Below are 18,604 nucleotides of genomic sequence, written 5' to 3' on the forward strand. Positions count from 1 at the left end.
CCTGGGATAGGCCAGCCATGCATCCACAACAGTAAATTCTCTTTCTAGTTAGAACTGTTTTTCCAATATAGTAACTTGTCGGATCCAAAGGTAGAAACAAACGTCCTTGACTCGGCAGCAATTTTTATGGATATTCATTTATTATTGAATTGACAAATCATTGGAATGTTCTCTTCCTTCAAATAGAAGAAGTCTATGTTTGGCAGCGGGTATCATAACTATTTGTTTAAAATGGAAGGTTCATATATAATCCCTCAAGCCATGAGAATTTTGAGGTGGTCAAAAAAGAGATCTCTATTAACTTAGCCATGTAAACATTAAAAGTCTTGCCATGTAAACCTTAAAAGTCTTGTTGGTCCATAATTATTTCACCCTTTCCATTTAAATTGGGCACCTGAAGCCATGCAAATTGCAATTGCAACTAGCTGTAAAGCTTATTCAGTCCAGGGTCCAGAGGCGAATACATGATGATTTGTGTTCGATAATTGATTGTAACGCCCTCCAGGTTGTCACCGATTCTTACATCCAATTCCATCTATAAACTTTGACTATTCCATATATATCCAATCTCTACATATGTTTATATGTTTGACTATTCCATAAATATCCATTTGACTATTCCTCAATACATGTGTAAGATAGAAATAAAGAGGATTGAGAAATATATGAATGGCAGATGATCAAATTAATTCATTTACGGGTGGTTGTGTTCTCAAGGATGACATTGAGCTTGTAGGGTTATGTAGGCTTATCAGACATATGACGGGAGAGGATTTGGAGTCTTTGTCTCTGAATGAACTGTAAAACCTCGAATATCAACTTGAAATCGTGACAACTACGGTACAAAAGAAGAGGTTTCGACGTTGTTATCACTCAGGTTGTCCCTTGGCTCCTTAAGGGATACGGCCGAGGTAACCACAAACCAATCTTTGGATTGCAGGTCCTAGCCTACCTGCAATCAGAGAGGGCTCTCTCTTTATAATATAGCTTTGTTTAAGGGTGATTTTAGGCTAGTTATGGTGTTCTTTGGGTTTTGTTTGAGTTTTGGTGGGAAGGCTGATGCTTTCAAACGGAATTGGACTGCAAAGTGTGAGAAGTTCAAACCATTGGGCATGGAGTCAAGGATAAGGGCTGCTGGTGCGTTTTCTTGGTCACAAGAGGAATACAGAGCAGGATAGCTACACATGGAACAATATCAAGCTGGAATAAAGATGGAATGAAGGTCAGAGATGAAAGGCAACTAAGAATCTTTCATCAGCTAACAGAGGGAAGGTGAATGAACTTTATCTAGGAGCAGTCAAGGATTCCTAAACAATCATTCATAAATGAGAGAAACAGTGTAAACATGATCATTTAAGTATGCATATTCATAACTATTTCTGCGGAAAACATGTAGAAATAACAGAAATTGAGCATAGAGTGCTGCTAAGCAAAGTCTAAGCTATTCTTCTTTCCTGCTATTTAGATGGTGACACAATGGTGGCATAAACACATATAAACTGTAAACAGAGGTAAGAAACACTTATTGGGCCATGTAGAAGCACAAGAATTCCATAGTTCACTCTTCAGCCCTTAAAAACACAACAAACAGTTCATCATCCAAGCATTCCAGCAATCTTTGATTATAGAGGCTCTCAAAGAATACAACGCAAGTCTGGTGAGGAGTTATCAACCAACCAACCCTTTAAACATTGCACAGGGTGGTATATATAGGAAAAATATCTACAAAGCAGATCTGATAAAAGATCTCGAGCAATCACTCTGATTAACCTAACTTATCCTGCAATAAATGCAAAAAATATCTATCTAATGTTGCGCTGGAGGCAGCCGCATTCAAAATGAGTAAATATGGTGTCCTTTGAGCTCTGCGCTGGCCATCTTGCCATAACTGTGCTTTGGAACTTGAAGCGTTGTTCTCATGTGGCTTTGATACCGCATTGATATGTTCTGATGAGCTTTAAATGACTTTTACTGCTTCTTTGAATTGGATGGAGGCTCTTTAATGTTCATTTGCTTTGGCATTAAGTTCCCCACTAATATTCTTTATCTGCTACTCTTTGCCGCTTCATTGATACACTTTTAAACTGAATCTGGGCCTTTTCCTTCCGCTGATGCACTTTGCCGCTACAAAATCGCCCTTGCCTGCCATATTTGGCACAAAAAAAAAACATTGATTTGGCTTTCTACGGGCTCCTAGAGGCCTTGGAGGAGTCTCGGCGCCTGGCCGATCAAATCAGTGCTAAATCTTAAGAAATGTTGCATAAAAGGGAGGAATGGAAGCACAAGACTGTGCTGAGGCTGAAATAAAGCTGTCGGGAGCCTACTCGGGCTGGAGCGATCAAGAAATGATTGGAGAATGCCTGCTGACTTTGTTCTGGAGTTACGCATGGGCGCCGAATAGCAATCCTGAGAAAATGGCTCTTTTCCTTGTATAAAGGGAAAATCACTTATAACATGAATTTTGATAAAAAATGGGCGGAAAGTGAACACTGTAGCCTGGATTAGATCTGGGGGGTTGATCGGACCGTTAAGATTAAGTCGGCGATCGGCGGGGACAGGGGGCGATGGCTTTTATATATGCGATGCGATGGGAGCGATCGCCGATATCGAAAAAGCGATAAGGCATGCGGCTGCGATAATGAGTGGATCGCGATGCGATATGCTTTCGGGTGCGATAGCAATATCACATCGGCGGATGAGAGGGGGGCATAGATATATATATATATATATATATATATATATATATATATATATATATATATATATATATATATATATATATCTATATATATATATATATATATATATATATATCTATATATATATATATATATATATATATCTATATATCTATATATATATATATATATATATATATATATATATATATATCTATATATCTATATATATATATATATATATATATATATATATATATATATATATATATATAGATATAGGCACAGAAACCTTGCGACTGCCGATCGCGAAGTCGCGATCGGCGGTTTGCCATCGGAGCGTGAATATATATGGGCCAACAAAGTCATTTCCACCTCCGACAGTGATATCGCGTCGGAGGGAGGGGGATGTGGATCGGAGGAATGTTTTTAAGCTTTAGGAAGGGTCCTTAATGCATCGGAAGGGGTCCGATAGCATTCGGAGGGGGTTTTTGTGCTTTGGAAGGAGTCCAAACACCTTGGGAACATGGTTTGAAGAGGAAAATGAGGGATCTTACTAAGTTTCAAATAAACTTAGTAATTCCCAAGGCATATTTATGGTTATATTTCAACCAGAGGAGGGGATATGTAAATAATGGAGATTTTTACTATATTTTTAGTATGGGAAGGGGAAATAAGGAGGGATTTACATAATAGAGTTAGGAGTTAATATGAATTTTGTGAAGAAAGCGCTAAGGATAGAAATCTTTAGGCTTTAAAGGGGAAATAGGACTTGTAGAAGAAATATAAGCATCCTTAAGCAAAGCAGATCTTTACTTAGGCAAATATGTATGGAATATGATGATTTTTAAAGATATCAAGTAGATCTTAACATCTTTTAGGGGAAATTAGCGAAATGATTTGGGAAAAGGAAGAGGGGGAAGTTAGTCATGCCTCGCTTGAGCTACTCCAAGGGAAAATTGCCTTGCACTAGTGATATGAAGTAAAATAACACTTTGAAATACCAAATTGATCACACTTATTCATTCTGCAACCTCAAAACTACCTACCCAGCCTACTTAGCCTAACATTTTTTCTTCTTTTTGTTTGGGTGCACTTAGACTAGCAAACCCAACTTTTCATCTTTTCTTTTGGCTATCCTCCTATCTAATTCTATCCTTATTTTTGCCAGGGGCTCAGATTAAGCTGTTGAGCGCCCAAGATTCTCTACCTATCTAATGATCTGCCAAGATTAAACAGTTTGGGCAGATATTCATTCTCTATCTTCTAAAACAAGCAATTTAAACCTAGGGAAGCCAATATTTAAGCTGTTTGGCCTTCCCTTAACTGTAAAACTCTTCAAAAATGGTATGATTCTTCCAAAATGGAACTTAATGGAAATATGGAACTTTGCAACATGAAAAGATGACATATTTGGCATTTTCAACTGTCAATCATGAAACATGAACACCTATTGCAATATGAGGCTAATAGTGGCTCCACTTGGGGATGGCTTTTCCAAATGAAAAGCCAAGAACAGCAGGTCAGAATGCCTTGGTCTTCAACTGTTGCTGTAATCTGAAAACTTCCTTCTTCTTTGATGCTTTTGACTGAATTCTTGTAAGCTGTTATGCAGTATTACTTTGAGCTGATTTGCAGAAAAATTACAGCTCTGCTTCTTGCCTTCTGAGTGCTTATAAACATATTCAAATCTGCCCTGAGCACTTTCTTTGAAATTAATTCAAAACAGAGATCAAATGGTGCATTTGCTTTGATCCTTCCTTCAAAATTTGTTGTGTTATTCCCTTATCGGACCGCTGTAAATAGACATGCTGAAAATACAAATAATGTACAAAAATAATATACAGCTGCATTAAGTACATCGAAAGGGGTCATGATAGTGCTTTAGCATTCGGCCATTGACATGGCCTTCTTCAGCTTCTGTGCCATCCAAACTCTTCAGAAAATATGTATTTTTGCCTTGCACAGCTTGAATAACATATGGCCCTTTCCACAGGAAATCAAATTTGTCATGTTTCCCTTTGTCCTGTCTCCTCGAGTCCCATCTTAAAACTTTGTCTCCCATAAAGAAATCTTCGGCCTTTGCTCTCTTGTCAAACATTTTCTTCAGCTTCTCTTGCAAAGACTGCGCTCTGTGATAGACTTGCTCTCTTGTCTGCTGCAAATGAATGGTTTGGTTTATTCTCCTTTGTATATCATTTGGCTCAGCTTGAATCTCTTGCAGCAACTTGATAACAGGGATTCCCAAAGATGAAGGGAACTTTGCCTCCATTCCATAGACTAATTCATATGGGCTCATTCCAATGGATCTCTTGGTTGTCAATCTATCTGCCCATAGGGCATTTACAAGCTTCTTGTGCCAGTTCTTTTTGTTTTCCTCCAGGATCTTCTTGATGATATTAATGAGGCTCTTATTAGATGATTCGGCCAAGCCATTTCCTTGAGGGTAATAGGCTGTGGAGTGGCCTAAGGCAATGTGAAATTTATGGCAAAAACTGATCATTTTCTTGGATTTGAAGGCAGCAGCGTTGTCTGTAATGATCTTTTCAGGGTAGCCAAATCTGGACAGAATGTTGGTTTCAAGGAATTGGATAATGGTGGAGTCATTGGCTTGCCTACATGGGATGGCTTCAATCCACTTGGTGAAATAGTCTGTGGCTGTTAGAATCCACTTATGCTGGCCAGAAGAGGATGGATGGATTTCTCCAATGAAGTCAAGACCCCATTGTTGAAAAGGCTTCTTGGTTGAAATGGGCTTAAGGGGCAAGGGCAGAAGCTTTCTTTTTCCTTCAAAGATTTGGCATTTGTGGCATGAAACAACAAACTTTTTGACATCTGCAAACAAAGAGGGCCAATAGAAACCAGCCCTTAATATCTTGTCAGCAGTGGACTTCCAATATAAATGCCCTCCACAGTCCCCTGCATGGAATTCTTTCATAACATTGTCAGTTTCATTTAAAGTTAAACAGTTAAGCAATATTCCTTCATGATTTTTCCAAAATAGGGCACTATCTAAGACACAAAACTTTGATGCTTTCATCTTTAAAAATCTCTTTTTGGTTATGGACAACCCTGGGGGAGCAAACAGGTTTAACAATATAAAACAAATATCAACATACAATGGGGATTGCAAGAAAGCTTGACTGATCTGTGGAGTCGCCAGCTCTGGTTCGTTGTCCAGTTCATTTATGGCTAAGGCTTGGAAATTTGTTTCGGACATCAGTTTGGCTAAACCTTGTCCCTTTACCAGTTTAGTGGGCTTTATCTCAATGTCATACTCAAGGATATTGGCAATCCACTTGCCTCTTTTGCCTTCAATCCCTTCTTGAGTTAGAATGTCTTTTACAACAGAGTTTGGGACATAGGCAATCAAATGAGAGTATAAAATGTAAATTCTGAAGTCTTTGATCGCTTTAACAAGGGCATAGGCCTGCTTTTCCATTATTTGATACTTCAAGGGGGCATCTCTAAGGGCTCTGCTGAAAAATGCAATTGGCTTTTCATTTCCTTGATCATCCTTTTGTAATAGGACAACAACAATGGTGTGTTGAGAAGCAAAAGCAAAAATGATGAAATCCTTATCAAATTGAGGGCTTGTGAGGACTGGGGCTTGGGTTAAGGCAAATTTTATGCCCTCAAAGGCTTGCTTGGCCTCTAAAGTCCATTTTACCTTGGAATCCTTCTTTAACATGTTATTCAGCATTCTTATTAACTTAGCCAAGTTTGGGATGAATCTCCTTAGGAAATTGATATTTCCTAGGAATGCTTGCAACTCTTTGATGTTTCTTGGATAGGGGATTTGGAGAATGGCTTGGATCCTTTACAGGTAGATTCTAATCCCATCTTTTGAAATGATATGACCTAGAAGTTTGCCTTCCTCTAGGCCGAACAGGGATTTCTTGGGGTTTAAAGATATGTCATACTTCCTACAAGTTAGGAATACTTGCCTTAGGTGTTTAAGGTGCTGTTGATCGGATTTTGAGAAAGGAGTAAGGTCATCAAGGTAGACTACTAAGAAATCATGGATTTCCTTGGCAAATGCGATGTCGATGGCTCTTTGAAAAGTAGCACCTACGTTTTTTAGTCCGAAAGGCATTTTGACATATTTAAAGGTTCTCCATGGTGTTGTAAAGGCAGTTTTATCCTGATCATCCGGGTGAACTAATATTTGATTGAATCCTGAGAAGCCATCAAGCAAAGAAATTCTTGAAGACCCCACCACTCTTTGTAGAATGTGGTCCATTTTTGGAAATGGGTAGTGGTCTTTGAGGGAGACTTGGTTTAGATTTCTTAAGTCCACACATAGTCTAATCTCCCCTGTTTTCTTCCTTGTGGGCACTAAGTTGGATACCCATTCTGAAAATCTGATGGGTGCTATAATTCCAGCTTCAAACATTCTCTTTACTTCTTTTTCTATCAAGGGGAGAAGAAAAGGATTGATTCTCCTTAGTTTCTATTTGAAAGGCTTTTGATTTGGTTTTAAAGGAATGGTATGTTGAATAACAGAGGTGTCATAGGACTTAAGGTCCTCATAACTCCATGCAAATACATCTTGGAACTCTTTAAACAGGTCAACATACTTTGGTTTTTGATCGGGAGGCAAAGACTTGGACAATTTAATCATTTTGGGCTTCTCTGCTGTCCCAATATTGCAGTCTTCTATGGCAGCGTTTAAGGGCTGCATCTTTGGCTTTTTAGGGATATCGTTTGAATCGAATATGTCTTCTAAGGGAGTTAGGCCTGTGGGCAGAAAATTGTCTTTCAGTTCAATGTCTTTCAGTTCAATAACTTCAGCCTTTGCTTTAGCTATTTCATCCAAATTCATTTGTTTCAGCTCTTGAATGTTTTTGGCATCAAAAATGGTTGGGTGCAGCATTTGATTTGCTGCCATAGTTGTTATATTTTGTTGATTTTTGTTATTTTGCTATTGGGAATCTTCCATGGCATCCATATCAATATTTAAGCTTGAAAACTCTTGCTGCAAAGTTAAGAAATTGTTGATTTGTGCATCATTCTCAAAGACTTGCCAGTGTTTGACATTATTAGGGACAGTAGGCCTATGCTTTATCTCAGCAAAAAAGTGGTGATTGGTCTCAAAAGGTAGCTTGCAAGTGCTAGCAAAAGTAGCTAGGCTGTGCGCATGTAGATTATGGCTTCTTGGAATTTTGGCAATCTTGGATTTGGTGAAGGAATTGAGGATTTCTGTGGCAGCAGACCTATAAGCTCTTAGCCTATTGTCATTTGTAACAAAGTTTCCTTTCATCTATTGAATAATCAGGTCAGAGTCACCTAGAATGGAAACTTTTGCATCTCCTAGAGATTTGATTAACTTAAGGCCTAAAAGGAGGGCTTCATACTCTGCCATGTTGTTAGTACATCTGAAATTTAATCTATAAGCATGACCCTCTGCATGATTGTTTTGTGTATTATGGATCCATACTCATGCCCTGCTCCTAGCTTATTCACTGAACTGGAAAAGTGGTGATTGGGCTCAAAAGGTAGCTTGCAAGTGCTAGCAAAAGTAGCTAGGCTGTGCGCATGTAGATTATGGCTTCTTGGAATTTTGGCAATCTTGGATTTGGTGAATGAATTGAGGATTTCTGTGGTAGCAGACCTATAAGCTCTTAGCCTATTGTCATTTGTAACAAAGTTTCCTTTCATCTGTTGAATAATCAGGTCAGAGTCACCTAGAATGGAAACTTTTGCAGCTCCTAGAGATTTGATTAACTTAAGGCCTAAAAGGAGGGCTTCATACTCTGCCATGTTGTTAGTACAGCTAAAACTTAATCTATAAGCATGACCCTCTGCATGATTGTTTTGTGTATTATGGATCCATACTCCTACCCCTGCTCCTAGCTTATTCACTGAACCATCAAACTCCAAATACCATAGGATTTCTTGCTCTTGACTAGTATTGAGAGTTTCCACCATTTTAGGAGTGGGCAGATTTGAATTTTGTGTTTCATGGAGTTCTTCTTGTGTGCTGGTTGCATCAGTGGTTATAACAGTTTCATGGGTATGGGCAACCGATTCCTCACTTATGCATGTTTCTTGTTCTAAAGCCAAAGGCTTATCATCAGTGGGAGGAGACATATCATCATTAAACAAGATAAATGAATCCATATCAGCATGGATTGAGTAAATTGGAAAGTTTTGGGGCTTTTTCTCACTACTTACCACATATTTCATAAGTGTTTCCCTATACAGTCTCTTTGGTTGCCCAAAGACTGATATAGTGGCATAAGAGAGGTCTAATTGGAGAGATCCTTGGAGTTTTGCTCCCCAACATCTTGACAACAACATACCATACTTTGGTGGAATGTCAGCAACCACCACGTCCATTAGGATTGTTTTGTTGGGATATTGGACTAAAGACACACATAAATCCTTGATTAAGCCTAAACACTTGACTTGACTGGAGTCAATGGAGAATAAGTCTTTGTAGGGTCTAGTGACATCTAGGTTTAGCTTCTCCATTACAGCTTTGGGCATTAGGTTGTGTGAAGCACCTGAATCAAACATAGCATTGTGTAACACTTTATCATGTATGTGTAAACTGACATAAAAGGGTGGAACAGCTCCATGTGCTGTTTTGCCATCGACTTTAGGACCAAAAAGTAATTCAGGTTGATCATCTAAGACATTAACATCATCCCTGTTCTCTGGCATTTGCAGTGATCTTTTGATTTGCTGTCTATATACATCATGTTTAGCAAGCTCAGAGAGAGGAATAGATATCTTTAGTTTACCAATTTCTGCCTCTAAATCAAATGATTTCTCTGATTGAGTTTTAGTGTTGTGACTGGCAGATTTCCCTTTTTCAATTGCATTGTCAGTGTCTTTCTCTTGATCTTGAGTGTTGTCTTGAAACATTTTTGTTTTGGAAAGGCTTTCAGGAGTGCTGTTTAATTTCTCTTTTGAGGAAGAGGATACCAATGGCTGTTTCTTAGCGGCTTGAACATCTGAAACATCTGTTATATCCTCTACAGTTACTTCTTTTGGGTTTGTTCTATCAGTAGGTTTTGTGAGAACAGCTTTGTCCTTTATCTTCTTAGGCTGTCTACTATCATTCGTTTTGGTAGTTTCAGGCACATCTATGGTTCTGGTCCTCAATTTGTATTGTTTGTGCACCTCATAAACTACTGAATCATAGCCTTCTTTGAAGTCAAATGACTCTCTGGATCTAGTCTAAAATTGATTTATATCATGGTCATCTTGGTCTTCCTTGGTTAGGAAAACTTGTTGTTCACCCTTTAAACCCATCAAGTTGATATGAGAGTCCTCTATTGGCTCACTGGATGTGGATGCTTCGGTATAGTTTTCTTGAAAAGGAGGTCTGATATCTTGGTCTGGGACAGCCCTTCCAACGTTTGGGTTTTGGTTTTTTCTAAAGTTTGGGTTTCTGATAGTATTACTTTTTTGTTCTTCCCATGATGTTTTTCTTTCAGTGGTTCCCATTCTATCTCCAAGACTGTGCATGTTATTCATGATTGCATCTAGTTTTTGCTCAATAGCTGAAGGTTCTTCTTTAAAAGTAGTTCTTCTCTCGGCTCTTGCTCTGTTTCTTTTGGCAATTAGGTTTGCCTCCACACTAACAGCTGCATTCTGCATATCTGCTAAGATTTGAGGGGCTCTTTCCCTCAATTGATATGCCATGTCGGAATCAAATCCATCAGGGAATTTGTATAAAGCTAGATCAGGTGGAGGTCTAAGGTTTTGTGGAATAGCATTGTAAATATTGTTGAACCTAGCACAATAGTCTAAGACAGTTTCTTGAGGGCCTCTTTTGATAGTATCATATTCGGATAATATGTGCAGAGGGTCCTTCTTCTTCTCCCATCTGTTAAGAAATGTTTGGTAAAGGGCCTCTGGGTCAGCTATGGAATTTGCAGGGAGAGCTCTAAACCAGGGCCTTACATCACCTGTTAAACTTTGGACAAAAAGCTTCATTCTTACGTGATCATCATCTATTTCATAATTCTCAAAATAGTCCTGCATTTTCTTGGTATGTTGTAGGGCTGTGTGAGAACCAGTACCGTCAAAATAAGTGATCTTGGTTTGATAATCCTGAGGCATAGCCCTAGGATTAGCAGGTAGCTTTAAGGGTGCATATATATTAGCCATATTTACAGGTATAAGTGGAACAACAGGAATAAATGGAATGACTGGAACAGTGGCAATAACAGTGGTAATAGTGGTAGTATGTGTAGTGAATGGAGGAGTGGAAAAGGTGCTTTGAGAGGTGGATGAGGGACTAGGAGAAGTTTTCACAGTGTGAAGTGAAATTTTACTAGGGGTCGGAATATATCCTTGGGGAATTGCTTCAAGGCTAGAATCAACAATATCCTCTTTTCCCTCTTGTTTCCTTAGAAACTTTGGGATTAAATTGTGATTTTCAAAAACTGCTAGGGGATTTGGGTTTGGATTTGACCTGGTTTTGCGAGATTTCTTCTTTGGAGCCAACTTCTAACTTGTTTTTTGGAATTTTATGAAAATTTTTCCCCAGCGGAGTCGCCAATGATGTTATCACTCAAGTTGTCCCTTGGCTCCTTAAGGGATACAGCCAAGGTAACCACAAACCAATCTTTGGATTGCAAGTCCTAGCCTACCTGCAATCAGAGAGGGCTCTCTCTTTATAATATAGCTTTGTTTAAGGGTGATTTTAGGCTAGTTATGGTGTTCTTTGGGTTTTGTTTGAGTTTTGGTGGGAAGGCTGATGCTTTCAAATGGAATTGGACTGCAAAGTGTGAGAAGTTCAAACCATTGGGCATGGAGTCAAGGATAAGGGTTGTTGGTGCGTTTTTTTGGTCACAAGAGGAATACAGAGCAGGATAGCTATACATGGAACAATATCAAGCTAGAATAAAGATGGAATGAAGGTCGGAGATGAAAGGCAACTAAGAATATTTCATCAGCTAACAAAGGGAAGGTGAATGAACTTTATCTAGGAGCAGTCAAGGATTCCTAAACAATCGTTCATAAATGAGAGAAACAGTGTAAACATGATCATTTAAGTATGCATATTCATAACTATTTCTGCAGAAAACATGCAGAAATAACAGAAATTGAGCATAGAGTGTTGCTAAGCAAAGTCTAAGCTATTCTTCTTTCCTGCTATTTAGATGGTGACACAATGGTGGCATAAACACATATAAACTGTAAACAGAGGTAAGAAACACTTATTGGGCCATGTAGAAGCACAAGAATTCCATAGTTCACTCTTCAACCATTAAAAACACAACAAACAGTTCATTATCCAAGCATTCCAGCAATCTTTGATTATAGAGGCTCTCCCAGAATACAGCGCAAGTCTGGTCAGGAGTTATCAACCAACCAACCCTTAAAACATTGCACAGGGTGGTATATATAGGAAAAATATCTACAAAGTAGATCTGATAAAAGATCTCGAGAAATCACTCTGATTAACCTAACTTATCCTGCAATAAATGGAAAAAATATCTATCTAATGCTGCGCTGGAGGCAGCCGCATTCAAAATTAGTAAATATGGTGTCCTTTGAGCTACTGGCCATCTTGCCATAACTGTGCTTTGGAACTTGAAGCATTGTTCTCATGTGGCTTTGATACTGCATTGATATGTTCTGATGAGCTTTAAATGACTTTTACTTATTCTTTGACTTGGATGGAGGCTCTTTAATGTTCATTTGCTTTGGCATTAAGTTCCCCACTGATATTCTTTATCTGATACTCTTTACCGCTTCATTGATACACTTTTAAACTGAATCTGGGCCTTTTCCTTTCGCTGATGCACTTTGCCGCTACAAAATCACCCTTGCCTGCCATATTTGGCACAGAAAAAAACATTGATTTGGCTTTCCGTGGGCTCCTAGAGGCCTTGGTGGAGTCTCAGCGCTTGGCCGATCAAATCAGTGCTAAATCTGAAGAAATGTTGCATAAAAAGGAGGAATGGAAGCACAAGACTGCGCTGAGGCTGAAATAAAGCTGCCGGGAGCCTACTCGGGCCGGAGCGATGAAGAAATGATTGGAGAATGCCTGTTGCCTTTGTTTTGGAGTTGCGCGCAGGCGCTAAATAGCAATCCTGAGAAAATGGCTCTTTTCTTTGTATAAAGGGAAAATCGCTTATAACATGAATTTTGATAAAAATGGGCGGAAAGCGAATACTGTAGCCTGGATTAGATCTGGGGGCTTGATCGAACGGTGAAGATTAAGTCAGCGATCGACAATCGGCGGGGACAGGGGGCGATGGCTTTTATATATGCGATGCGATGGGAGGGATCGCCGATATCGAAAAAGCGATAAGGCATGCGGCTGCGATAATGAGTGGATTGCGATGCGATATGCTTTCGGGTGCGATAGCAATATTGCATCAGTGGATGAGAGGGGGGCATATATATTAGGCACAGAAACCTTGCGACTGCCGATCGCGAAGTCGTGATCGGCGGTTTGCCATCGGAGCGTGAATATATATGGGCCAACAAAGTCATTGCCACCTTCGACAGCGATATCGTGTCAGAGGGAGGGGGATGTGGATCGAAGGAATGTTTTTAAGCTTTAGGAAGGGTCCTTAATTCATCAGAAGGGGTCCATTAGCATTTGGAGGGGGTTTTTGTGCTTTGGAAGGAGTCCAAATACCTTGGGAAGATGATTTGAAGAGGAAAATGAGGGTTCTTACTAAGTTTCAAATAAACTTAGTAATTCCCAAGGCATATTTATGGTTATATTTCAACCAGAGGAGGGGATATATAAATAATGGGGATTTTTACTATATTTTTAGTATGGGAAGGGGAAATAAGGAGGGATTTACATAATAGAGTTAGAGTTAATATGAATTTTGTGAAGAAAGTGCTAAGGATAGAAATCTTTAGGCTTTAAAGGGGAAACAGGACCTGTAGAAGAAATATAAGCATCCTTAAGCAAAGCAGATCTTTACTTAGACAAATATGTATGGAATATGATGATTTTTAAAGATATCAAGCAGATCTTAACATCTTTTAGGGGAAATTAGCGAAATGATTTGGGAAAAGGAAGAGGGGGAAGTTAGTCATGCCTCGCTTGAGCTGCTCCAAGGGAAAATTTCCTTGCACTAGTGATCTGAAGTAAAATAACACTTTGAAATACCAAATTGATCACACTTATTCATTCTGCAACCTCAAAACTACCTACCCAGCCTAGGCTGTTGAGCGCCCAAGATTCTCTACCTATCTAATGATCTGCCAAGATTAAACAGTTTGGATAGATATTCATTCTCTATCTTCTAAAACAAGCAATTTAAACCTAGGGAAGCCAAGATTAAGCTGTTTGGCCTTCCCTTAACTGTAAAACTCTTCAAAAATGGTATGATTCTTCCAAAATGGATCTTAATGGAAATATGGAACTTTGCAGCATGAAAAGATGACATATTTGGCATTTTCAACTGTCAATCATGAAACATGAACACCTATTGCAATAGGAGGCTAACAAACGTATGGAAGAACGGCTTGAGGCTATGACACAAGAACTTGAAGAGTCAAAAAGAAAGTTAAGACATAATCAGGGTTTTTCACAGAAGAAAAATGACCTATATATGTTCTCTCATTGTCGTGGTTCATTAGGACAGACAATCGACCATCCATTTTGTCAATTAGAAGACAAAAACGCTATTTATGTGACATCTTCGGCCCTATATTTCGTGTGCAGCTGGGTCAACTACACTCCTATTTACGTGACATCTTTCGTGTGCAGCTGGGTCAACTATACTTGCATGAAACGAACAATCGATAACTTTATCTACAGTTTGGGACCAGGGTATAACTCAAACATCAAAACCTACAAAAACCTTGAGTTATAGTTGGGGTCTAATACAAACTTGAAAAATTAGGATGTTGGTTTTATTATGACAACCTACTTCGTTTTTCAACGAGTTAGAAATGTCTGGTGGTTTTTATTGAGTGGATTGGCTGAAATGATAACCAAAGAAGGTTGACAAGTCCATGTCACTTTATTTTCAAAACTAGTTTGGCCTTTGTAGTCGATCTTATTGACCTATGGCATTTATGTATATAAAAAACTTGAATTCGAAGAAACTTTACTTTGGTGAAAAAAAGAAATTATATCGCTCTTGTAATTGCTATATCATATTAATACGATAATGAAAAATGATGCAGGAGCATTCAGGCCTAGTCAGCAACGTGATGGCATGATCACATGTTGTGACTAACAAAGGGTTGGAAGACAATAGTTTAGTTAATTTTATTTATTTAAATGTATGAGAGTGTTTATTTATTGTAAAATATGAGAAAAAGGGTATAGTGGCTGATTGATCCTCCCTGTGTGGAGATCAGGCCAAATAGTTAGATTTATTTGGTTTGAATAGGATATGAGGGATTTGAAAGCTTGATTTAGCATTTGTTTAGAAAAGAGTGGAGTTGAAGAGATTCTCTAGGAGAGAGTGAGAGATTTCTGGATCTGAACCAGAATTGGTTCATGAATCCACTTTTGTATAAATATAGTCTTTTTGTATAATTCAGAGGTTAGCTAGGTTAGCTGAAGAGATCAGCTAAAGGTTAGGAGAAAGAGGTTAGCTAGGTTGGAGTCGAGTAAGAGAGAGCGAGGATTTCAAGAAAGAAACAGGGGGTTTCTTTATTGCTGTAATCGAGCCAGAGGGCGAGACCCTGTAACTGTATTGTATTGAATAAATAATTCTGTGTGCATGAATGTGTTATTTCTCTTGAAACCCTTCGCTTGTCTCTGTATATTTGCCTACGGATCAAATTAAGCATTCTTCTCTGTTTTTATGCCTGAAGTTATAAATCGCAGCGTTCAAAGCATAATTGGGGTCCTTAGTGTTAATAGCAGTGTTTGAGCCGTATTAATCCCAGTCGTTGATCCAAAGGTATCATAGATTGTTATATATGGAGTTGTGGTTGTGAAAACAAAGTATCACAGAGGAACCATGTTAAAGTGCAAAGTTCATCACAAAAGGAATGAGATCAAGTGAAGAGATGGAATAAAGACTATAAGGATCAATACACAGGATCCGTTGGATCTCATGGATCAACGGACCGGATTAAATCACTTGAAGAAGGAGCGCAGGCGTTAATCGGTGGAAGGTGGTTTCCATATGCGGTAAGCGGAATATCGGGCGGCCGAAAAGTGGTAAGTGGTATTTAGGGCTGGTCACCCGATACCATTCATCAATCGACACGTAGCAGCGGAGGAGAGAGGAAAAACTGCTTTATCGGGCGGTTAACCATCGTGCAAGTTATCCACCCGATATTGATGTCAACCGTTAGATCAAGCGGGGTTGATTGAACGGTCGAGATCAAGCGAATTGTTTGGTTAGATCGGGTGAAGTGTAAACCGTTGGATCGGGGAAAGGATCAACGATGGAGATTTAATCACTGATCACACTTCGGAAAGGTTAAGTGACGGCAGATGGTGTGGTGGAAGGCCGATATGCCAATAGCGATCAATCGCCGATCGGAGATTGAGGAATGTAAAGGAGCAGCGCAGCAAAAGAGACCAAAAGTTTATAGAGGCGGATTTAATTCCATTTGAGTTCCAGCCTTAAGATTTCGAAATGGGTTTCTGTGTAATGCAGAGATCTGAGGAATAATGTGGAAAGGCTTGGTATTAGCGGACCCAAGAGATTTGTATATGCGGGTGGAATGTATTTGAAGTCTGACTTATGTGTTCGAAGCGGGTTTTCCTATGTATTCCTTTGTATTCTGATAAAGTTGTATAGCCGGGTTTTTTTAAGCAATAGCGCATCAATAACACTTCCGATAGATGATTGTGGGCATAACCATAAGTCCACGATCGATAGTTGGTATATGAAGGGGGGGATTGCCTTATGATCGGGCTAGCCTGCATCAAGTGGTATCAGAGCTAGATCAATGCCTTGTAGAGATTGGTTGAGAGACTGAATTTTAATTCCAGCATAAAAACATGAAAAACACTGAAGTGAATTTGATACAGATGGAGATCAGAGTACAAAGGACATTGAGATCAGAATGGAAAAGCAGTGAACTTCTGATGACGGTCTGGTAAGAATGTTTATTTTGATGATTTTACAAAGATTTATTTTAAATGTCTGAAGAACAAAAAGGGATTGAAATTTTAAAGGAGAAGATGTTTTCCTTTCAGGAAAATGAAATTTCTATGTAATTTGATTGCATGATTGATTTGATTTAAAAGGTAAATTGGAGTAAAAGGTTTAGAATTTAAAGTTAAATTGAGGAGTGAATGAAGATTGCTTAAAGTATTGTTGAATACAATGATATTGATGATTGAGAGAACAAATATTAGGTTTAATATGACTAAAAGAAGAACCACTACAAGGAATGAATTTTGGAATTTATAGAAGCAAGACAGGAATTGCTTCCAACAGGTTATCAGAAGAACTTTGTAGTGTCTGCCATGAATCGGTAACTATAATTGAAATTCAGATCTAATCTTAATTGATATGGAAAGCTAAAGAATCCATTGTGAAAAGTAAGAGGAAAAATAGCTGTTGACTGTATGAAGGCTTTTGAATGGAAATTTTAAATGAAAGAGTGAACAGATGAATCCTTTGGCAAATATTTAACTGATGGAATGGGAATTAGTTTTAAGACATCTTTGAAGGAAAAGTTGCAGGTTTAAAAGGTTACTTTGATGTATCTTGAGATAAGATTGTGCAGTTCAGTGGAAGTAGTGGAATTACTGAAAGGAAGAATGAGTTGTATCAGCACCATAACATATGAGCTATGTTAAAAAAGATAGAGCAAGAAGAACTCTCATATGAGTAAAAGTGACAGTACCCAACAGTAAATGAAATTACTAAATGAAAGAAGGAAGTGAGCAATTGAAGATGCAGAGCCTAGAGTAAGAAGTGTTCAAGAGGAGATGAGAACAACTTCCAACTGTGGTTGGGTAGAAGTTGTTGAGGCAACTCCACAATTGTGATTGTGGGTAGAGTTGTCTTAAAGATAACAATTCCAGCAAGAGGAGCACTGGGTAGAATTGTTAGTCAGTGAAAGGTTCGAGGAAAGAACCAATAGGTGCCAAAAGGCTGAACTCAGGAAAGTTTGGTGAGGCATAAAGGAGACTTGTTACAGATAAAATGAATAAGGCTAGTTGCAGCTCACTAGTGAACAAGGAAAGTTCACCAAAGGAAGAAATGGAACTGACTATTGGTAGTTATGATAGGGGTACAGAGGAAATTCAGAAGTAAAGGAAAAAGAGTGTTGAAGCAGTTGGACTCAAAGGAATGAGTAAAAAAGAAAGGAATATAGAGTTGGCTGAGATGAATATAGAACTCAGTCGTTTGGAGAAGCTGGTATTGAAAGGAATTAGAGAAAAGCGGAAACAAGGATTTTATGTGGGAAAAGAGTTAAACGGCCTGTCATAGAATTGTTTGTTGAGAAATTAATACTTCGAACAGTTGAGAATGAAGGAGTAGAATACATCTGTGAACCAGAGAAAGGATCTCTCCTTGGGGAAGGAGATAATGAAGACAGTGATGATAGTGGTCACTGAAGAACTGATCTATGCAGATCAAAATGAGAGGAATGTGCTAGTAGCATCCTCATAGAAAAGAGGATCTCATATTCTTGGGATTAACTATTTCTGTGAATGTAAAATTGCAGGTATGTAGCCTAAAGAATTTGAACCTGTGTATGAAAAGTTGAAAGAGGTAGAGGCAAGAAAAACACAAAAGGAGGTGCATAAAGACTTTCAAGACTTCAATTGGTGGAAGAAATTAAAAGGTATGGCTGAATGGTTGTGTCTTCTCTTAGTGAAAACTTATTGGATCATATTTGAACGAATTTTAGCATGGATAGAAGACCAATGGGAAATGGAAAAATGAAAGGAAATAGATGCATTACAGATTTGTGAAGTGAAGAGAAGGAAAGCTGACATAGAGAACTTAACTGAAGAAGTTAAGTCAAGGAAATCTTTGAAAGATCAAAGACTTATCATAGAA

General features: G+C 38.5%; 1 pseudogene; it reads left to right on the top strand.

The window, feature by feature from the left end:
* Positions 1-669: 669 nt before the first annotated feature.
* Positions 670-14,515, top strand: LOC149207926 (uncharacterized; annotated as a pseudogene).
* Positions 14,516-18,604: the final 4,089 nt, after the last annotated feature.

Source organism: Pinus tabuliformis, chromosome 1_2 (assembly GCF_031772625.1).
Source record: "Pinus tabuliformis cultivar Carrire ecotype Pingquan chromosome 1_2, CPIR1, whole genome shotgun sequence".
NCBI lineage: Eukaryota > Viridiplantae > Streptophyta > Pinopsida > Pinales > Pinaceae > Pinus > Pinus tabuliformis.